Source organism: Erythrolamprus reginae, chromosome 4 (genome assembly GCF_031021105.1).
Source record: "Erythrolamprus reginae isolate rEryReg1 chromosome 4, rEryReg1.hap1, whole genome shotgun sequence".
Lineage (NCBI taxonomy): Eukaryota > Metazoa > Chordata > Lepidosauria > Squamata > Dipsadidae > Erythrolamprus > Erythrolamprus reginae.
The window spans coordinates 137785510-137809390 of record NC_091953.1 but is presented as its reverse complement, the minus strand read 5'-3'; the positions used below and the strand labels follow the sequence as shown (position 1 = coordinate 137809390).

The window sequence follows — 23881 nt, the reverse complement described above, 5'->3', positions numbered from 1 at the left end:
AGGGCCTGACTCAACATCCACACTCCTCAACTAATATTTTGAGAAGATCACTTCAAGAAGCAAAAAAGAGAGAGATCGAATTAAGCCAGCACAGCACCTGTTCTCTCAAAAAATCCTGCAGGAGCTTTGGATTAAGCCTGAGATTGGAGTTCATTGCAGGTACACACAATAGCCTGTGTTTTTTCTCCCAGCCGTTCATTTGTCTAATCACACACCTGCTCTCCCGCCCTCCCTTCCTTCGCTTTGCAGCTCCGGGAGTGAGCTTTACACCATCGTTTTCCTGACGTAGGTCAGGGGGTCAAGGAAACTAGTAAATCACAAGTAAATAACGTGGGGCCAGAGATGTGGGAAGGGAGGCATTCTGGTAATAAGGCTGTTTCTTTGATGATTGAACGAATGTGTCTTCTTACCTTCTCCTTTGGCTGGGATTCAATTTAAAACTCTGTTGGGCTCATCTGCAACTCTCTCTGAATAGAATTCATCTTCTCGTTAGTCTGGGGGATGTTTACGTAAGATGAAACTTAATCTAGAAGTCTTCTAATATTGGAGATCATCTAGCCCAACCCCCTGCTTGGGCAGAAGACCGTATACTTAAGAACTTTTCTAGATAGGAACTGGGTGTTCAAGATTTTTTTGCCTCTACTTAAGAACCATTTTCTACTTAAGAACCCGAGCCCAGGAAATTTGAGAGCGGCACGAAGGCCCGGCCAGTTTCCTGCCATTCTCCCTTTAATCCTGGCCATATGGCAGCCAGAGGAGCCTTTCGGTGGCACTTAGGGAGACTTTGGCAGTCCAGAGCGAACGAAGCATTTCCCTTTCTCTGGATGCCTGGAGAGGGAATAAACCTTTGCCAGCGCCCAGAGAAAAGAAACGCTCCCTTCACTCTGGGCAGCCGAGGAATCACCGCAGCGAAGGAAAAGCGCTGACTACAAAGCAAGCGAGTGAGAGGAGAGGGGAGCCCTTCAGCATGGAAAGGAAGAGGAAGCAGTAGCAGCAGCAGCAGCAGCCAGTGTATGAGAGGCAGCCTCGCGCCGGGTGTATGGGAGGCGCGTGCTCCTCCTCGCTGCCTCAGAGTCCCTCTTTTTTTTGGTAAGCCTTAAAGTTTTGGATTTTTTTGATTCATCTCATAGAAGGGCCAACTTTGCCTACCCCTGCTCTAAAAGAATGCAAATGACCATCTCTCTACAAGGAGTATAAACCCTTTCTTTCCCCACCCTCCAGTCAGAACTGAAGAAGCTTCTTGAATGAGAAGTGAAATGTCTTTGAAAGAAAGAACAAGAAAGTCCAGTTGCCTCTTGAAAAAAAACACCTTTGAGACCTGGGATAAAATATACGTCTCTGTTGTGTAGCAACATTAAGTCCCAGTGAATGTTTCTGGCTCCAATGAGTCAACCCTTGTAGGTAGACCAGAAGACAACAGCTATCATAGAAGGAGTTATCAGCTTACCATCATTCATTTAGTGACTGCTCAAAGTCACTAAGTCGAAGGGGAAGTTGAATTCACTTAGCTGAATTGTTTTAATGCTTAAGATGTTTTTAATATTTTATTCTGTTATTAAGCCACCCTGGGTCCTTGGGAGTTGGGTGATATATACTGAGGAAGCTGGGCTTTGCTTTGATTTTCATTTTATACTGCATTTCTTGCCAGGATTATGCTCTTTTGATATATGACCTTTGTCCTGCATATATCTTCTATAAACTTGACATTTTCTAAGTGCCGACAACAGGGCTAAGCCTTTCCGTTTTCACACCTCTGTTTCCTCTGTGCCCGGGTGGGGTGCATCTCCTGCTTGAACGCGTAACCACGAAATGTACTCAGGAAGGAGCCACCTGCTCTCAAGGCATATAGCTGCTTGCAGGAACCCACAATCTAACCGCAAGTGCCTCCTTGCTGTACATTCTGTACATTCTGTATCTCCTACATTGTATAACCTCTTTTTACTTTCTGTATAAGGAAACGTTGACAACTAGTATCTGATTGGCTGATACTGTGTGTTTTTTGTACTCCTTTGGAAATGTATAAAGAGCCCTGAAAAGCAATCCACGTCGTTCAGACATTGCTTTTATATTCTTCTGAACCTGATGCATGCACCAAATAAACCTGTATCCTGTATCCTGTATCCTCCTGTGGTCTCTGGTCCCTTATTGGCATCAAACATCTGTGTTTCTGCAACATTTTCTGGCGACCACGAAGGGACTAGACGGGACTTTGGATCCCTCTGGACGCCCACCTCAGTGGCGTCTGCCCCAGGTGTGAAAGAGGAACAGTCCAGGCGCCATCGGAAATCTTTCTCCGAGGACCTTCCTGTTGACACTGGGGCAGCCACGCTGACGGTTTGCGATCCAAGAACCACTCAAGAGAGGAAACCAGAGATCAGGACATCTGTACGCCGGCCTGGAAGAGTAACCGAGTCTCCAAGATAAAAGGCAAGTTCTAAGGCGAGGCCTCTGTAGTAGACACTTTTTAGAGACTGGTACGAGTCTATCTTCTCCCTATGTAGAGGGACAGAGGCGAGGACTGATCACCCTCGTTTTGGCTCGTTCTTCACTGAGAGACCCCCAGGGTGGGTGGCCTGTGTTTTCTGAGAGAAAACGTTGTGTGTGTGATTGCCTACCGCGGTTCCCACAGGTGGCTGTGAGCTCCAGGACCTTGGGCCGGTAGAGATTGTGTGAAGTGAATAAAATTCCTTTTGTGTCTCAAGGGAAGGACCCCTTACCTCCCTTGTATACTCCCTCCCCTTTTCTGTCTGGTGCCCCGGGTGGAATATGGGAGGGAAACCAAGTGTGCCCAAGACCCCCCTTGAGTGTGTAATGAAACATTTCAACCAGGTCTATAATAATCAAACTCGAGAGTATAGTATAAAATGACCTGTGTACGTCAGAACGGCCCTCTTTTAACTTGGGATGGCCTGATATAGGAACCTTCGATATTCCCACTAGACTTGTATTTGATCCTGCCTTGGGCCATCCTGACCAAGAGCCATACATTGATATTTGGTTGAAACTAGCTCAAAATCCACCTCCATGGGTCACCAAATGTAGGACCCAACAGTGTAAAGTCCTGGCCATGGTCCCCATTCCTTCAGGGGCCACGCTCAGGAGAAGGACCCCTAGGAGAGGGGGACGTAACTCATCCCCTCCCTGGCGGCCCCAGAGAAGTTCACATTGTTCCATCTCCCACACCAAAAGGGGCAAAGGACTCAGTCAGCCCCCCCCACGGAGATGGAAAAAATAAAAAAAAATAAAAACCCCGTACTCTTTAGTTGCTCGGAGGAGGTGCCCCAGCCCCCACCATATGTTCTTGTGCCCTATGGCCAGATACAGGCACAATCATCCCTACAGGATTCCCTTACCTTAGGGACTGGGAGGATAACCCCACTGGATGCCCCCCCTCTACGTGAGGGAGCCCCCGCTCCTTCACCCGCTTCGGGGGGGGGACTGGGATCCCCGGTCTCCCAAATAGACCCTAATGAAACCAACGCTGACAGGTTTGCCCGTTATGACACCCTCCTCCAGCAATACCCGGATACAAAGAGATCTCCTGGGTCTCTCGCAACCATTCAATCCCCATCTGCACCTGAAGCCCCCTCCTCAGGGTCCACTCCTCAACTGGAGACCCCACCAGGCCCCAGTGGACGAATGGCCAACCTGTCTTTGCCAGATCCAGTAAGTGAAGGACCCATTGCAGAACGCACCAGAGCAAAAACCACATCAGTGTCCTTCACAGCCCCACTTCGCAGAGTGGATCAAATTGTCATTGATCCAGATGATTTCACAAAAACCTCAAGAATGCCCCTATTCCAACATGTTCCTTTCACCACCTCCGATCTTTTGAATTGGAAATTGCACTATGGCCCATATAGTGAAAAACCCTTAGAAGTTGCAAGCCTCTTGAAAACCATTATGGATGCCTAAAATCCCAATTGGATGGACTTGCAACACCTAATGGGAACCCTGTTTAAATCGGAGGAAAGAGGGGAAAAAAAAAAATCCTAAAACCAGATGCCCCCCCCCCCAGGTTTAGACCTAGAGACATGTGGGTCAGAAGTTCCCTGCAGAGGACTCCCAGTGGGATCCCTATGTAGAGGGTAACCTTGACAAGATCAAGGACTACCAAATCCTTTTGATGAAAGCAGTGTGACAAGCAGGGAAACCCACCATTAACATGTCTAAGCCATCCCTTATTCTCCAAACCCCGATGGAAGTCACCCGGGCCCTACTAAACCTCATCATTCCGAGGTATGGGCTGCCTTCAAGAATTTCCTCAGACAACGGTCCAGAATTTATCCATAAGGGCACCCAGAAAATTGCTTCGATGCTTGGCATCACTTGGAAGCTTCACGTAGTTTTCATGCACCCCCCAGTGGTCGCGTGGAGAGAGTTAACAGGACTGTTAAACATAAATTAGCCAAAATATGTCAGAAAACTCAGCTTCCAATGGCCCTTTTTGCTGTGACATGTGCCCCTCAAAAGAACATACATGTTTCCCCTTATGAATTACTGTATGGGAGGGTACCCAATCTTTTACCCCCCACGATCCAATATTCCACTCATGTGGCAGATTCCCTTAAATTTAAACAGCTATAGACACTAAATGCCACTGTTAATGAACTCCAGGATTATGTGTTACAATGCAGACCTTACATTCTTGTCAACATTATACCTGGCCAAGAGGTGTGGGTGAAAGACTAGAACAGGGAAGTTCTCAGGCCCACATGGAAAGGGCAATATACTGTGGTCATGATCTCCCCTCTTGCTGTCGAGGTTGATTCCATCAAATCTTGGATTAATTGGACGAGGATCAAGCTTGCAATCCCCACCACATGGAAGGAATTGCCTCACCCCACAGATCCTCTCAAACTCATGCTGAAGAAGCAGAGGAGAGCCCTCCCTCCAGGAGACCCACCGGAAGCGGTCCCTCAACGGACGGACGGCTCGAAGAAGCCCCCCCCTGCAGTCGCGGCTCCGGAAGCCCGCGTCCATCGCACGGGCAACGATCCAGGAATAACCCCTGTAGCCGCGGCTCCGGAAGCCCGCGTCCATCGCACGGGCAACGGTTTGCCAGCAACTCCAGCAGCGGCCTTACCCGCCACCCCAGGTGCCGCTAAACCTATTACCCCCCCCCCCAAAGTTGCGGTGGAAGTTGCAGTCTCTCCAGGACCCCTACCTCCTGGATGTCCCCCGATTGCATCAAAACTGTTTACGTTATAGTGATTCCTCTTTTACTTCAGTTCCTAGCCTTTCTCTACTTCCTCTTCTTGGTGAGTACTCAGCGCCCTCTCTTCCACCGCCGGGGTCCCCATGGTTGATTGTCCTATTATGGAGTCTGGAAGTTACTTGCATACCACCCTCCGCCGTTTGGCTTATCTCCGTAAAACCCTTGTGTTGGTATTGAGTATGCTCATTTTTTTTCCTTTTTTTTCTTGCTGATGAGTGTTTCTATTAATTCTATGTATGCCTATCGTATCTTTCGTGCAAAGGGAGAGTCAGATGGGCCTTTGGATTCCATTGCCATATGCGAAGACACGGATCCCAATTTTGATCCCACCCCCTCGGTGGAGCCCTCTGCTTTGGCACTTACACCTTTACAGGTTACAGCAGTGTCAAACCCCCCCTGTATGAAGTGTATGCGAGGCCCCCCTGGTAATAAGCAGACCCCACCCTCAGACCCCCCAACTGCACTGAGGTGGGACTGCCCCCTTGTTGGCATGATGGTCGTAAATTTTCTCAGTGTAAGACTGGGAGTATTATTAGATGTTATCTCACTCAACCCCCCCCTTTACTGGCTCCCAAGCCCCTCTCTAAGGGGGGGCGCTCCATTCCTGACACCTGTCCTATATGTTTTCCTAATGGTGAAACTGTGTACTATTATGCTGGGGAGCCTCCATCCTGTACCCCCTTGGATTTTCTCCCATGCCAGCACATTGGGGATACCCTTTATCGCTGTAATGGAACTCAGGGCTTCTTGTGCCGCCTTCATGAATTGCAGCCCCGCGCTTCGATAATTCCTTTACGGGCCCCTGACGGCGGCCCTAAGACCCTCTCTCGTAGTAAAAGGGCTTTGCGGGACAAGGCACGCTCTCCTTCAGCCTGCCTCCCCTGTATTCAAACTACCTGCACAGACAATTTTCTTGCCCGCACTCATGTTTACCATACGGCTACTCCTCCGTCTTGTGAAACTTTTAATCTTCCCCCTTGCACCGTGAATGCCACTACCTACCAGCGATGCAATGGGTCTCGGGGTATTCTGTGCTATGACCCTAAACAGGCCACTAAAATCACTGAATATCATGTTATTCTCCGCCACATTACATACGGTCGGAGAGAGGAGATTCGCCGTACCTCTATTCCCACTCTCAATCTCCCTGTTAATTTTACTTTTGATGCCTGCTATTATATTGACCGCAATGCCCACCCCCAAGGCGGGTGTGGCAGCCTGAGTTGGGAGCGCTCCTATTCATCCCAACATAAATATGTTTGCCATTGTTCCCAATGGGGTGACTGCCATGTGATTGGCCACAACTACTGTCCCTATTGGTCTTGCGTTACGTTTGCTACATGGACCCCTGGCACTATGGGTGGGATGAAGTTCTCCTTATCTTGTGGGTGTTTCCCCGAACTTCAAAAGTGGCCAGTGTAACCCTGTCACTCTTTCTTTCACTCCAGTTGTGGTCCCACAAGCTCCTATGTTTTTTGGAATGCAAGTAGATGGGCAGGGATATGACCCCTCCCTGATTCTGTCCTTGGAAATCACGGCCCAAACCCGGACAGTGGGACGGAAAAAGAGCCTCTTTTGGTCCTACTATCAGGAAATGGATAAACTGAATACATGGGCAGCCCCCCCTGCTGTAACCAATACTTTTGTGCAACTAGCCCAAGATGTGGCACGCATCCTTCAGGTTAAGAACTGTTTTGTCTGTGGGGGAACTAACATGGGTGAGAAATGGCCTTGGGAAGCACTTGAGTTGAATTATACCATTGTTCATGACATGGAGCTGGCCGGTAACCTGACAGCTACTGCGGGGAAGGAGGGGACTTGGGCTCTGTCTTCTAATTTGGTGGGCAATGTCTGTTATATCCGTAACCACACCGCTGGCTGTGCCCACGTTGGAAACCTGCATTGCCTGTCCACGTGGAACAATGCAGCCTGGTGGTCTGGCAAGGGTCTGCAGCCAACCCCCATGGCCCGGGCGTTGCAAAACGTTAGCCTCCTGAACCCATATATTTTGGACCCCCAAAACACCAAATTGCTTTGGCTTGCTCCGGATGGCATGTATTGGATTTGTGGGAAGTATGCTTATGCCCAACTCCCACTCAACTGGTGTGGCTCTTGTGTCCTTGGTGTTATTCGCCCTGGGTTTTTTTCTGCTCCCCCTGAAGCAAAGATGAGTTCTTGGGGTGCCTGTATATGATGAAATTGGCAATGTTTGCTCTAAAAGATCCCTCATTAGTGACCTTAAGATCGGGAACTGGAAGGATGATGAATGGCCCCCCGAACGTATTGTAAAGGTTTATGGCCCGGCCACCTGGGCTGAGGATGGTACCTTTGGTTATCGCACCCCCATTTATATGCTTAACCGTCTCATCCGCCTCCAGGCTGTGGAGGAAATTGTCACTAACGAGACGGTCCGTGGTCTTGCCCACTTGGCCTCGGAGAGTGTTAAATCACGCACTCATATCATGCAAAACAGACTGGCTTTGGACTATCTTTTAGCCAAGGAAGGGGGTGTGTGTGGGAAGTTTAATTTGTCTAACTGCTGCATCGAGATTGATAACAGTGGGGAGGTCATTAAGGAGATCACAGATCGCATGGTCAAGATTGCACATGTTCCAGTGCAGACTTGGAGAGGTCTGGACCTCTCTCATGCTCTTGCTGGGTGGCTTCCCTCTTTTCCCGGTATAAAGTATGTTTTGGCTTGTGTTGTTTTTCTGGTGGCTGGCTGTGTTATTGTCCCCTGTGTGCTTCCTCTTTTTATGAAGCTTTTTCATAGCACTGTTTCACTGGTGGCGGACAAAAAGTCCTCCGAGAAGATTTTGGCTCTGTGGCACATGCAATTGCTAAACAACCGCAGGGGAGGAAATGAGGAAGGGGAACCTGTCACTCAGGACCCCGATAGTGAGGAGCCAATATACGAAGTTCTCCTGCCACTCCAGCCCCAGCCCCTCCAACACCTTCAACCCTCTTCCAGTAACATGGTTGAAACCCCATCCGAATAAACTTTATTTCGGTTGGAGTTCCAAGAGGGGGGAAATGAGGAAGCTGGGCTTTGCTTTGATTTTCATTTTATACTGCATTTCTTGCCAGGATTATGCTCTTTTGATATATGACCTTTGTCCTGCATATATCTTCTATAAACTTGACATTTTCTAAGTGCCGACAACAGGGCTAAGCCTTTCCGTTTTCACACCTCTGTTTCCTCTGTGCCCGGGTGGGGTGCATCTCCTGCTTGAACGCGTAACCACGAAATGTACTCAGGAAGGAGCCACCTGCTCTCAAGGCATATAGCTGCTTGCAGGAACCCACAATCTAACCGCAAGTGCCTCCTTGCTGTACATTCTGTACATTCTGTATCTCCTACATTGTATAACCTCTTTTTACTTTCTGTATAAGGAAACGTTGACAACTAGTATCTGATTGGCTGATACTGTGTGTTTTTTGTACTCCTTTGGAAATGTATAAAGAGCCCTGAAAAGCAATCCACGTCGTTCAGACATTGCTTTTATATTCTTCTGAACCTGATGCATGCACCAAATAAACCTGTATCCTGTATCCTGTATCCTCCTGTGGTCTCTGGTCCCTTATTGGCATCAAACATCTGTGTTTCTGCAACAATACCATATTTTTCGGAGTATAAGATGCGCCTTAATTTGGGGGGAGGAAATAGGGAAAAGAATCTGCTTACCAGGAATTCATCTGGCTAGTGTCCTTAGTCTGGTCGGCTTCAGCACATTGTTTTAGCCCCTGCCTAGGGCTTTTTTAAAAAACCTTATTTGGAGAGAGTAACAATAAAAGAGCTTGCAAGCTGGTAAGAGCTGGGAACATCATTAGCACCTGGTTAAGGACTAAAAGAAGCTTACTCAGAGCAAGTTAGGGAAATGAGAAAAAACATTGCAAAGAATCAGGGCTTGGAAAACATTCTTTGCAGAGAGAAACAATGAAAGAGCCTGCAAGGTCAGAGCTGGGAAGATTGTTAGCAGCTAGTTAGGGCTGGGGTGGGGGCAGCTACATTCAGAGTATAAGATGCACCCAAATTATCAGCCTCTTTTAGGGAGGAAATGGGTGCATATTATACTCTGAAAAATACGATACATTTAATTCACAAATGAATAAAGAACCTATATGCTGATTCACTTAACAACTGTAGCCAGAACGGTTGAAACTTGGTGCAAAACTCACTTAACATCCATCTTGTTATTATTTATTTATTTCTTAAATTTATAGTCCTAATGGACTCAGGATGGCGTACAAAAATCCAGCAAAAATACAAGATTGAAAACCCCAAATATTAAAAGGAACATTAAAAAAAAATCATCCATTACTATTAACCTACTCCTGGACGGAACATCTTGCTTAGCAACAGAAATGTTGGCTCAAGTTGTGAGTCGTACGTCAAGGACTAACTGTACACATTTTTCATTTAGCACATCAAAGTTTACTTTAAAATATTGAATGGAAAGGAATCGGCGAAGAGTAGGGGGTGACTTTATGGTAAAAGGGAAAAACTACCCCCAAATTTAATTAGGATTAACGTGCGATCTTTGCCACAAGGACTCAAAGGCTTGTTTTTCGACCTCTGCGGTAAAAAAAACCAACAGAGTGTTTTGCTGGCACTTGTACGCAGAAAGGGCTGACTGTGTGGTTGTTATCTTGCAAAATACACAAAACCAGGAATTTCTCCCTTCACTGGTGAAGCCTTGTACAAAAGCTGGCCTGAAATCTGCAGTGCTTTATAATTTTCACAGCCCCCGCTCTTACGCGGACAAAGATGTGGAATAATTTTCCTTTTTATTCCTTAGGGAAAATATTTAAACCAAAAGAAAAAAGAAAAAGAAAAAAATAAGTCCAAGAAGAAACCAAACAAACAAGAGATAGAGAGAGAGAGAGAGAGAGAGGGAGAGGGAGGGAGAGAGAAAGAGAGAGGGAGAGGGAGAGAAAGAGAGAGGGGGGGGGAGAGAGAGAGGGAGAGGGAGAGAGAGGGAGAGAGAGAGAAAGAGAGAGGGAGAGGGAGAGAAAGAGAGAGGGAGAGAGAGGGGGAGAGAGAGAGGGAGAGAGAGAGGGAGAGAGAGAGGGAGAACCTATATTCAAATGTTTCCAGGTTTAGCAAGATTTATTGCCCATGTGCTACTCATGATTGAGAATTGATTAGTTATCCTGTTCCTTTTTCGATCGTATTTCTTCCGGATGGCAAAATTAAACCAAAGCCTCATTCATACAAAAAAAAAGGTATATTTTTATAAAGAATATAGAAATGAAATCCTTGGTAGTGTGTCCCAGAATTGAGCCACCCAAAATAAGATGCACCCCACCGGATTTAGGACTAAAAGTTTTGCTTCTAACAAAAGCCTTAGCAGTTGAAGTCTTTTTAAAAAGAGAGCAATATCTAACAAAGGTTTCACCACGCTGATTATAATATCTTAGCAGCTGGCCAGAGTTCCAAGAATAGGTAAACACAACAGCAATTACTAGATTGTAGCAAAGTTCTGTACCGTAGACTTACAGAGGTTGGCTGGAAGCCCAGAGTTAATTAACGCAGAAAAGAATCTGGTTCTTTTAAAACACAAGCCAGAGACAAGAGCTGCAACAAGATTCTGGAACAAACTGTGTTGTTGTCTGCACCAAAGTGTTGCATGACTCCTCCTTAAGTAGCCTAAAGGCATGGCTCAGTAGCCCACAGTGCTACTCATGAGGAAGCTTCCTCCTGAGTAATCACTCATGCCTCCTACAGGCCCTGCGAACACTAGCATCAAGAAGAGGCTCCTGAGTCACTCATCTCAGGAAATGCAGAAGGCCCTGGTTGCTCCTCAGCCTCTGACACCACATCCTCTTTGCTGTCAGTCTCAGGTGCCAAGAACATAGAATGCCAGTATTGCTCTAACACTGGAAGTTTTTAAGATATTGGACAACCATCTGTCTGATGTGGTGTACGGTTTCCTGCCCGAGCAGGGGGTTGGACTAGAAGACCTCCAAGGTCCCTTTTAACTTTGTTGTTCTTGTTATTATATTATTATTCTCCAAAGCACCTGAAGGTAGACCAAGAAGCAATGGGTGAAAATTAAACAAGGAGAGAAGTAACTTAGAACTAAGGAGAAATTTCTCGACAGTGAGAACAATTAACTAATGGAACGACTTGCCTCCAGAAGTTGTGAATACTCCAACACTGGAAGTTTTAAAAAAGATGTTGGACAGCAATTTGTCTGAAGTGGAGTAGGGTTTCCTGCCTAAGCAGGGGGTTGGACTAGAAGACCTCCAAGGTCCCTTCCAACTCTGTTGTTGTTGTTGTTGTTGTTGTTGTTGTTGTTGTTGTTGTTATAATATACTTATTATTATTATTATTTATTATTGTTGTTTATTGCATATATATATATATATTAAAATTATACATAAATAATTATTACTTATTGTTGCTAAGCTCACAACAGGACAGCTGTGAACTGCTACAAATGCAATCTCCTTTTGCCACTGTGTGTGTGTGTTTTGTGTCTGTGTGTAATCTATGCAGGTCTATTCAATAACAAACCCCCGCCAATTCCAAGAGGCCTTACTCGCAGGTAAGACCTCCCGTGCCCAAAACAAAACCAAACAAAGAAGCAGGCCATTGTCTATTGCACAGTGTGATGAAATGGGAGGGTTCTTTTGTCAGAGGGGGGGGGGAGAAACAAATATTTGCAAAAGGGTGTAGGGTGACAATTCTGAAGGGGAGTTTTGTTCCTGCTTGATTTCAGGCCTCTTGGAAAAGCCTCTTGCAAAAACCCCGACCTCAGCTGCTTTTTTAAAAAAAACCAACCCTGAAATGCGTGGTGGGTGGAGAGGTCGCGCAATCCATCTCGAAAGCCATGCGGGCTTGGGTGACAGCGGTGTAGGAGCACCTGTATCCATCGCCTGTCAAGAGCTGACGTGGGGCTTTTGTCTTCTTCGGCTCACCCTCTGCCAGCTCTACCTGTTGGAACTAGCAGCTCCTACCGAGGCCCTGTTTACCTCTCTTCCCAAACTCAGCTCTTAAGGAAATATGGGGAAGAAAAAGGGCCTTGCTTGCAACCAAGTGTAAATCATGTGTACAGGTTAGTCCCCCCCATTGATACTCATCTGTTCAATTACTGTTTGAGAGCACTTCAAAACAGTGACTTAGTGTGGTTTGTCACACTTAGAGGACAGTTGCAGAAGGAAGTTATTATTATTATTAATAATAATTAGATTTGTATGCCGCCCCTCTCCGTAAACTCGCATCGCATTGGCTGTCAATTGGTTTCCGGGCACAATTCAAAGTGTTGGTTATGACCTATAAAGCCTCGGACATCGACCAGATTACTTGCAGGACCACCTCCTGTCGCTTGAGTCCCAGCGACCGATTAGGTCCCACAGAGTTGGCCTTCTCCAGGTCCCATCAACTAGACAATGTCGCTTGGCGGGGCCTAGGGGAAGAGCCTTCTCTGTGGTGGCCCCAGCCCTCTGGGACCCACCCTCCTCACCTTCCGCAAGAGTCTGAAGACTCATCTATGTCGCCAGGGTTGGAGCCATTAGACTCTAGCCCCCTGGCCAACCAATGTAATGTATGTCTGTAGTTTGAATGGCCATGATTGACTTTTGATGTCACTGGGGTTTCTAGATTACTAGTCTAAATTAATTGGATTTAGGATATTTATATTGTTTTCTTTTATATGTTGTAAGCTGCCCCGGGTCCTTGGAGAGGGGCGGCATATAAATCCAATAAGTAAGTAAGTAAGTAGGTAGGTAGGTAGGTAGGTAGGTAGGTAGGTAGGAAGGAAGGAAGGAAGGAAAGAAAGAAAGAAAGAAAGAAAGAAAGAAAGAAAGAAAGAAAGAAAGAAAGAAAGAAAGTTTCATATCCCCTCGAGGTTTGACTACTTCAATGCTCTCTACATGGGGCTACCTAGAAACATAGAAGATTTCTGCTGTCAATCTTTTATGTTTCTACCTTTGAAGAGTGTTCAGAGACTGCAGGTAGTACAGAACACAACTTTCCAAATGAGATTTGCTAAGAAGCACAGAGAGCAGATCTAAAAACACCGTCCCACAATAACAGCCCAGCAAATTAATTCAGCGCTTTGTTATGCTCCTCTGTCTGCTTCGTTATGCAGAGCAGCTGCAGCTGGGATAATTTAAATGCCCCAGATAGCATTTCCCCTACACATGTATACATGCACAGACATACACACCGCAGGCTTAGAAGTTAAACTAAATTAAATTACTGTATTTTTCGGAGTATAAGAGGCACCTTTTCCCTTCCCAAAAGATGCTCTGAATGCAGCTTTTTTGAAGCTTTTTTCCCCAGCTCTAACTAGGGGTGAACGATCTTCCCAGCTCGTATCTTGCAGGTTCTTTCATTGTTACTGTTCAGCTATTTCATGACCCAACTACGTAACATCACCAGTGCTAGAAGGAAGGAGGGTTTGTAGAGAGGAAGAGGAGGATGACGACAATGCCTTGATGATCTTTCCCTAGTTGGCTTAACGTGGCTGGATTAGGGTCAGAGAGGCCCAGATTAAAGGACCACTTGACAAATAGAAGAGAACAGAGGAGAGGAGAAGAGAAGAGAAGGGGAGAGGAGAAGAGAGGAGAAGAGAAGAGAAGAGAAGAGAAGAGAGGAGAGGAGAGGAGAGGAGAGGAGAGGAGAGGAGAGAAGAGAAGAGAAGAGAAGAGAAGAGAAGAGAAGAGAAGAGAAGAGAAGAGAAGAGAAGAGAAGAGAAGAGAAGAGAAGAGAAGAGAAATTCTTTATTGGACACACAAGGAATTTGTCTTCAGTGCAGATGCTCTCAGTGGACATCAAAGAAAAGAGACATTTGTCAAGAATCATGAGGTGCAACACTTAATGATTGTCTTAGTGATTGTTAGGGGGCGGTCTCGAACTGTCCAAGGAAAAGTAGAATGTGATATAAATGAATTTAAAATCTCTTTCAACTGGTTGCAACACTGTGAGAATGATTCACAGTGTCAATTATATTCCTGTGTGCTTTAACTGTACCCATTCAAATCAGGAAAAGTGGGACAATTTATATTTGGCCGAATGAATTGTGCCCCGCATGTTCTGTTTATCTATTATCGCTGACTTGTTTATAATAGGAAGGGACTAATCTGTATGAATTACTAGCGCACAACAAGGTCTAGACATCTGTTTCAAATGCACTCGGTTGGCATTGCCACTTAACAGACTTTATAGGACTCGGGATAAGATAAAAGTCGTTTTATTGCAGTCAATTATCAGTGTACGGCTAAAATAAAACACAAATACTATCATCGCTATGTAATAAAAATTCTATCGCAGCATTTCTCAGCCTAGTAAGCACACACGGAGACATACAATTTAGAAACTGTACATCGATAGGATTAGAATTGTGATCGGCTAAGAGATAACATGGATCATAACCTTTATTTTATTTAGAAACATAGAAACATAGAAGACTGACGGCACAAAAAGACCTCCTGGTCCATCTAGTCTGCCCTTATACTATCCTTATACTATTTCCTGTATTTTATCTTACAATGGATATATGTTTATCCCAGGCATGTTTAAATTCAGTTACTGTGGATTTACCAACCACGTCTGCTGGAAGTTTGTTCCAAGAATCTACTATTCTTTCAGTAAAATAATATTTTCTCATGTTGCCTTTGATCTTTCCCCCAACTAACTTCAGATTGTGTCCCCTTGTTCTTGTGTTCACTTTCCTATTAAAAACACTTCCCTCCTGAACCTTATTTAACCCTTTAACATATTTAAACGTTTCGATCATTTCCCCACTTTTCCTTCTGTCCTCCAGACTAGACATATTGAGTTCGTGAAGTCTTTCCTGATACGTTTTATACTTAAGACCTTCCACCATTCTTGTAGCCCGTCTTTGGAGCCGTTCAATTTTGTCAATCTCTTTTGTAGGTGAGGTCTCCTCACATGCCTGGGATAAACATAGATCCATTGGAAGATAAAATACAGGAAATAGTATAAGGGCAGACTAGATGGACCATGAGGTCTTTTTCTGCCGTCAATCTTCTATGTTTCTATGTGTCTATGTTTCTAAATATACTAGCATTGGACACATTGTAGCTTAATTTTGAAAAACAGATTCAAAGATTAATTTTAATATTATTGAGAGAGATGGCATTTCTAAGAAATTACAGAAGAGGAACAAGTTTCACCTCAATAAACAGAGAGTAATAATGACTTGTTGTTGTTGTTGTTTTTTTAAAAGAGCCTCGGTTTCCCAAAGAAACCAAGCCATGGCTTGAATTAAACCCCAGTTTCAACGAAGTATTTCTTTTTCTTTTTACTCCTTGTAAACATTTGACAAGGACAAAAATTACCCCAGTAATTCAGAGGAAAAACATGAGAGGCATTTTAATAACATGATCCACCACTTGTGATTAGAAAGTCATATCCATCATCAGCCGACATTAGTCCCCTCTTCGGATTTAAGTGCAGAGTGGCTCTTCGTGTAAAACGTAGAGAAAGGCAGGCCCCCAGATTGAATTTTTAAACATTAGAACCACTCACGAGATCAAAGGCGTTCTGCCTTCGTGACCCAGCAGCTATAAATGGAGAATCTAGACAGTAGGTAGGACTATATCTCTTGTTGATATGTCAGACCCACTAGTTACACAAGGCCAGAAAAATCATATTTCCTGTGTATTTTGCAGGGATATCTCATAGAAAATAGGACAATTATCGAAGTTCTGCTTCTGGGCAAAAAGAAACTAGAATTAAAAGATTTAATTCTCCGGGACTGCCTTCTGCCGCATGAATCCCAGCGACCAGTTAGGTCCTACAGAGTCGGCCTTCTCCGGGTCCCGTCGACTAAACAATGTCGTTTGGTGAGACCCAGGGGACGAGCCTTCTCTGTGGCGGCCGCAACCCTATGGAACCAACTCCCCCCAGATATCAGAGTTGCCCCCACCCTCCTTGCCTTTCGTAAGCTCTTAAAAACCCACCTCTGTTGTCAGGCATGGGGGAATTGAGATATTCCCTTCCCCTAGGCTTATAAAATTTATGTATGGTATGACTGTATGTATGACTGATCTATTAAATTGGGGTTTTTAGAATTTTTTAATATTAAATTTGTTTACGTTGTCTTTTTATTGTTGTTAGCCGCCCCGAGTCTGCGGAGAGGGGCGGCATACAAATCTAATTAATAATTTAAAAAAAAAAATCCTCTGTTTTCTTTACGACAGAGCCAAATATTATTGTCTTCTTCCAATTTAAGTGTCAAATAAATTTCATTTACTTGAAAGAAAACCATATGCATGTTTTATGATGGTCATAGTAGATGTCTTTCCAAGTAGAGACACCAAGTGTTGAGCTCTTCAGCTGAAGGCCTCTTCTCACATCTACTGTCCTACATGCTCACTTGAAATCTATGAGTAGACCCAGTGTGTAGTCCTCCTAGGAGTACATCTACATGGAAGGAAGAATGTGGTGCATTACCTCAAGGTTAGCAACTGGGCCTCGTGCTCTTCAACATCTAAAACTAGTTCCGTGAAGACTCTGAAAATGGAGCTTGGCTGAGTCTTTGCTATTGCAGGTTGCAGGAGTCAGCTCAATGTGACCTTAGTTGCCCTCGGAAGAAGCTAAGAACTGTCAGATGAGGGTCTACAGAGAAATCTTACGGTTGCAGACAAGACTGGAAGAATCACAAAAAAATAAAGTACTAGGAAGCATTTTGGTAGGGTTTCCAAGAAAGCCACAAAATGTTAGACAAGCCTTTGTAGTATAATGACTCTTGCCTTGGGCCCATGATTCTATGTCTGATGTTCGTTTCCATCATTTCACAAACTATTTACTAAGTCTGCACTACTATTACTACTATTTTTTTCTCATCATCCCTATCACCCATCTCCTCCCACTTATGACTGTATGACTGTAACTTGTTGCTTATACCCTTAAGATTTTTATTAATATTGATTGTTTCCTGATTGCTTATTTGACCCCTATGACCATCATTAAGTGTTGTACCACATGATTCTTGACAAATGTCTCTTTTCTTTGATGTCCACTGAGAGTATCTGCACCAAAGACAAATCCCTTGTGTGTCCAATCCCACTTGGCCAATAAGGAATTCTATTCTATTCTATTCTATTCATTTTAATGTTGTAAGCAACCCTGAGTCCTCGGAGAGTGGTGGCATATAAATCAAATCAAATCAAATCAAAAGATAGATGGATGGATGGATGGATGGATGGATGGATGGATGGATGGATGGATGCATGGATGGATGGATAGATAGGTAGGCAGGCAGGTAGATTAGATAGATAGATAGATAGATAGATAGATAGATAGATAGATAGATAGATAGATAGATAGATAGGTAGGTAGGTAGGTAGGTAGGTAGGCAGGCAGGCAGGCAGGCAGGTAGATGATAGATAGATAGATAGATAGATAGATAGATAGATAGATAGATAGGTAGGTAGGTAGGTAGATAGATAGATGATAGATAGATAGATAGATAGATAGATAGATAGATAGATAGATAGATAGATCAGACAGACAGACAGACAGACAGACAGACAGACAGACAAGACAGATAGTATGGAATCCCAAGACATCCTATCCCTCTGAAGAAACCACTTTATTTGCTGTTTTTCTATATATGATAAAGGTTGGTTCTATACCAATTCTTTCTCTTTATGGCTTCATTCCTGATTTTATCTTGTGCAGAGGTTTTCCAGCAGGCAGGGGTAAGTAGGGGGGTGTAAATTTGAGATGCCAGAAAACTCACATGGTTTGGTTGTCAACGTTCCCTTCTGAGAAACTCCAGGCCCTTCTTTCACCAGCAAAAAAAATGACATCACAGCCACCGCTGAAGACCGATGGGCCAATCCAAATAACGGTTACTGACCAAGCGTGTTATTGCAGGCAATATTTTCGGAGCCATGGCCTGCATTCCTGAAAGTCCCCAGCTTCCTCATCCAAACATATCATGGGCTAAGAATTCCTTGCATTTTCTTCAGCTGGGGTGTTGCTTTGGGGCTGCACAATGGAGCACTCCTTCCTCCTCTTTAGGTCTGTGTGTGCACGTGGAAAGCATCCGGGCCAATGAGAGGAAGCAGTCATCGAGGATAAAAATTGCCCTATTTTAGACTTTGCAAAAAGGAGGAGGAGGAAGAGGAGTGAGAGTGGGAGAAGGAGGTGAAGAAGCAGTAGGAAGAGGAGAAGTAGAAGGAGGTGGGGGAAAAGAAGAAGAAGAAGAAGAAGAAGAAGAAGAAGAAGAAGAAGAAGAAGAAGAAGAAGAAGAAGAAGAAGAAGAAAGATAAATGGAAGGAGGAGGAGAAAAAGGAGGAGGAGAAGAAGAAGTAAGAAGAAGGAGGAGGAGAAGCAGTAAGAAAAGGAGAAGTAGGAGGAGGAGGAAAAGAAGGAGGAGAAGAGGAACACCCAAGCCCAAACTGACCTCAGCTGGTCTGTGAAAGAGAGCCAGGATCCATCCTGGTTAGTACTTGGATGGGAGTCTATTAAATCCCTGGATAATTGGTACCTAAGTTGTCAAAACCACATCCTTGAAAATCATTTCCATCCTGCTGGCAGGGAAACTGCCCATGTTTTTCCTGGGGGAATCATCAGAACTGGATTTAAGACTCAAACCTTTCTCCCTTCAGAAGACTAATGGTTGAATTCAAAAACAGATAGTCCTCCTTTAGTAACTACCAACTCGGTCATTAAGTAATGTAATTTTAATTTTATTTGACTTATATGCCGCCCAATCCTGGCTTAAAACAATAAATAATACAGTGCAATATTACAATAAAAGTCAAATATTCAATAGTAAAAACAATAAAAAACCCATTAAACGACGATAAAACCCCCTAGCTAAACTATCAAATCAGAATAGAATAGTACAGAATAGAATAGAAGAGAAGAGAAGAGAATAGATGCACATATATACCAAATCAATCACAGTTTGGCCGTGACTAGATGTTAATACTCATGGCCCCCAGACCTGAGTATAGAGTAAAGAGATCATTAAGTGAAAAAAAAATCACATGATTGTGCTTACAATTTTACACACAACACATACTAGCCTAAAACTGAGTGAGTGAGTGAGAAAATGAGTTTCAGAATTTAGAAAAAGGATAGAGCTGGAAAAGTCCTCTGAAAATAAATTTATTTTATTATAAAATAATGAATAAATAAAATAAACGTTGGGTGTCTTCTAGTCCAGCCTCCTATGCAATCTCAGACAATGGGCTGTCCATTCTCTTCCTAAAAACCTCCACTGATGTAGCATCCACACTTTCTGGTGTCAAGGAGTTCCAGTGGTTAAATTGTTCTCACCGTCAGGAACCTCCAGGTTGCTTCTCTCCTGGATTAGTTCCCATCCATTGTTTCTTCTCTTGGCTCCTGGTGCTTTGGAGAACAATTTGACCCACCCCCCTTCTTTGTGGCAGCCTCTCAAAATACTGGGGTGCTGCTAAGAGTTGCAGCGAAGGTCATAAGTACATTGGTTGCAAAATTAACTTTTTCTTCATTGTCATTATCAATGCAAACAGTGAGGGTTTATCATGCCATGGAGAAACGTAAAACTCATCCTGACAAAAAACCCGAGCAAACCCTGATCGATTGATCTCTCCAATGACCCATAAAAGGGGTGACTTCCTTTTCATTGATGATGTCCAAACTACAGCTAGACAACCATCCATCACTGAGACTTGAATTGCTTTAATTAAATTCTCCTATTAAGCAGAGTCAGATTCACAATCAAAAATTTTCCCCTCGGTTTAAAAAGTCCTAAGCAAAAAAAACCCAAACATAATCAAAGTTATAACCCCCCTCTTTTTTTCTCTCACTGGCCCTATCATAAAAATATAGCCGAAAAATGAGGTTGCACTGTTTTGAAGCTTGGCTGCATAGCTAGAGATATAACAAGCAGGAAGAGGGAGATTGTGATCCTGCTGTATAGAGCACTGGTGGGACCACATTTGGAATAATACTGTGTCCAGTTCTGGAGACCTCGCCTACAAAAAGATATTGATAAAACTGAACGGGTCCAAAGACGGGCTACAAGAATGGTGGAAGGTCTTAAGCATAAAATTTACCAGGAAAGATTTCATGAACTCCATCTGTAGAGTCTGGAGGACAGAAGGGAAAGGGGGGACATGATCGAAACATTGAAATATGTTAAAGGGTTAAATAAGGTTTAGGAGTGAAGTGTTTTTAATAGGAAAGGGAACACAAGAACAAGGGGGCACAATCTGAGATTATTTGGGGGGGAAATCAGAAGCAACATGATAAAATATTATTTGATTGAAAGAGTAGTAAATTCTTGAAACAAACTTCCAACAGACGTGGTTGGTAAATCCACAGGAACTAAATGTAAACCTGCCTGAGATAAACATCTATCCATCCTAAGATAAAATACAGGAAGTAGTATAAGGGCAAACTAGATGGACCAGGAGGTCTTTTTCAGCTGTCAATCTTCTAGGTTTCTATGTGTAGCCATAGGCTTAAACTTTCCAGGATAAATGTAAATAGCTCTTCTTATGTAAATAAAATACCATCTTTTCCCCCAAGGTTAACTTCTCTTACTGAAATAAAATTTGAGTTATCTAAGGGCAGACTAGATGGACCAGGAGGTCTTTTTCTGCCGTCCATCTTCTATGTTTCTATGTGTAGCCATAGGCTTAAACTTTCCAGGATAAATGTAAATAGCTCTTCTTATGTAAATAAAACACCATCCTTTTATTTGTTTTTATTTCTTACTGAAATAAAATTTGAGTTAACTAAGGGCAGACTAGATGGACCAGGAGGTCTTTTTCTGCCATCAATCTATGTTTCTATGTTTCTATGAAAGACAAAGAAGGAGGGGAGAACGAATCTAATCTCTCAATAAACAACGTTTCCAGGGACAATCGCAAAAGCTGAACCAGCCCTGGATCTTTGAAGGCTTTTGATTATCAGATTATCAAGGACTTTCAAGAGCACCAGTAAGCGCTTGGAACTGGGCTTTGCTGGAGAATTTGGAGCCATGGCAGCTGACTTGTGAGTGGGTGTCATATGGTTGTGGCAGTCAGTGGCTTCTTCGTGTGGAGCACATGGACATCATCTCGCCTGGAGATCAGGAAACGCAATCAGCCCGACATTTGGACAGAAGGACCAAGTTTAGCCAGTCCAAGAAGAAGCCTACACAAAAGATCTATTATACCTTCCACCGTGATAATAGAATATTATCACGGTCGAAGAATATTAATATTCTTCGATAATATATAACAATATGTAATGTGATCATCAAATATTATCACATTATATAGAATAATATTTTAATCTGCACCTCAATAAGGATAGAATGGAACCGGAAAAGGTGCAAAAATGGGGCAACAAGAATGATCAAGGAAATGGAACCAGATTGCAACATCTTGGTCTCTTCAGCCTGGAAAGATGGCATTTAAGGGGGGACTTGATCGAAAGGTATAAAATCATGCAGGGGATAGAAAAGGTGGATAGAGAAAAATTCTTTTCTCTCACACACAATACTAGGACCAGGGGGAACACCCTAAAGCTCAGAGCTAAAAAATGAGGACAAATAAAGGGAAATATTTCTTCATACAGAGGGTTGTTGGTTGATGGGATTCCCTTCCAGAGGTCACAACAGCTGTCAGCCTGGATAGCTTCAAGGCAGGATGAGACAGATTCATGGATGCCAAGTGTATCTTAATAGGTGGTTATTGAAAGGGATGTCCTTGTGCCGCCTCTATGTTGGTTGAGAAAGGCAAGGTTCCCTTGGGTCCCATTTGTTGGGGGTCAAGGGAAAAGGAGAGTTTTGCCTTCTCTTTCTGCTCAAAATCCCCAGGGACAATTGGGCGGCCACTGTGGGAAACAGAATGCTGGACTCGATGGGCTTTGGTCTGATTCAGAATGGCTCTTCTTATGTTCTTATGTTCTCCTTCCTTCCTTCCTTGCTTCCTTGCTTCCTTGCTTCCTTGCTTCCTTGCTTCCTTGCTTCCTTCCTTCTCCCTCCTTTTCCTTCCTTCCTTGCTTCTCTCCCTTATTGAAACAGAGGTCCAAGTGCTGTTCCTCTATGTTGGTTGAGGCAGGCAGGGTTCCCTTGGGTCCCATTTGTGGGGGGTCAAGGGAAAGGGAGGGTCTTGACTTCTCCTTCTGCTCAAGATCCCCATGGACAATTGGGGGGCCACTGTGGGATACAGAATGCTGGACTCAATGGGCTTTGGCCTGATTCAGCAAGGCTCTTCTTACGTTCTTATGTTCTATATTCTAAGTTCTATATTCTGTTATTCTATATTCTAAGTTCTATAAGCTCCATCCACAAAGATGTCATTATGTCAAAAGGGTCAGAATTAAAAACAGAATCTACTTAAAAGAGGGTCGTTTGCTTTTTTAAAATTGCTGAAATCCAACTGTTTAATTATTTGGGTGGGGAGTATTTTTCTCATTAGTTTCCTCTTTTTAGAACATTTTTTTGGTGATTTATTTTTGATTGTGTGTTCGGTGGGCATTTTATTGCAAATTACTGATTGTAGCACAGTAAGAATACAACTGGTTTGCCTTCAGCAGCATCAATCAAATGCATGGATAAAACTGATTGATTGATTGATTGATTGATTGATTGATTCACTGATACAGGCAAGTATGGTTGTCATACTTTCTAAAGAGGAGGAGGAGGAGGAAGAGGAAGAGGAAGAGGAAGAAGAAGAAGAAGAAGAAGAAGAAGAAGAAGAAGAAGAAGAAGAAGAAGAAGAAGAAGAAGAAGAAGGGGCCCTTGGTGCTGTCTCAGCTTAGTTGTTTTCTTTCATTACCAAGCTAGGTAACATTATCAGTGGTTGAAGAGAATGGGGTTTACAAGGAGGAGGTGGAAGAGGAGGAACTGGAACCTAAAACACGATGGAGCAAATAAATCCAGATTGAACCTTTTATATTAGCTGTGCTTTTATCATTAGTTTTATCCTACATGACAACCCTGGTTAAGCTTGGTAGCATGAGGAAACCCAGTACCAAGGAAATCAACGTATATTTTAGAGTTTACTTAGAATCAGCCTCAGCCCTGAATGAATTCCAGATGTCTGCTTGCACCGTCCCCTTCGAGTGGAGTCGGGCAGCCTCGTCCTGAAGAGAAGCCTCCTAAATCAATCTGCCAAATGCCCATTAAACCTTACACTCCACGAGCTCATTTATAGGGGAAAAGGAGAGAAACGCTCCTAAAATACTAAACACGGAGTGACTTTTATTGAGGTCTTCATTTGGATCCAACAGCTCCTTTAGCTCCACTCCTGAAAGCAATGCAGTTTGAACAAGCCCAGAGCATCCAAATAAGAGCAGGGTCTTTGGTGTTAAAGGCCTTTGGTGGAAAGTGCACTTAGATTCCAATATCACCTCCAGGAAATAGCATTTAGCATTTAGACTTATATACTGCTTCCTAGTGCTTTAACAGCCCTCTCTCAGCGGTTGCAGAATCAGCCTCTTGCCTCCAACAATCTGGGTCCTCATTTGACCCACCTCGGAAGGACAGAAGGCTGAGTCAACCTTGAAATGGTCGGAATCGAACTGGTGGCAGAGGGCTGAGTTTGCCTGCAATGCTACATAGGAAGGAAGGAAGGAAGGAAGGAAGGAAGGAAGGAAGGAAGGAAGGAAGGAAGGAAGGGCTACAGCAATAGCAAATAATAATAATAATAATAATAATAATAATAATAATAATAATAATAATAGATTTGTATGCT

General features: G+C 43.7%; 1 protein-coding gene and 1 long non-coding RNA gene across 3 annotated transcripts in view; one reads left to right on the top strand and one right to left on the bottom strand.

Moving 5' to 3' along the window:
- Nucleotides 1-23881, bottom strand: part of FGFRL1 (fibroblast growth factor receptor like 1) — a 141847-nt gene that overhangs the window by 45569 nt on the left and 72397 nt on the right. The window lies entirely within an intron of this gene.
- LOC139167026 (uncharacterized) overlaps nucleotides 1602-23881 on the top strand; it is a 25686-nt gene continuing 3406 nt past the window's right edge. Inside the window, exon 1 of the long non-coding RNA XR_011559070.1 lies at nucleotides 1602-2427. This is a non-coding gene — a long non-coding RNA (uncharacterized lncRNA). The remainder of the gene's footprint in view (nucleotides 2428-23881) is intronic.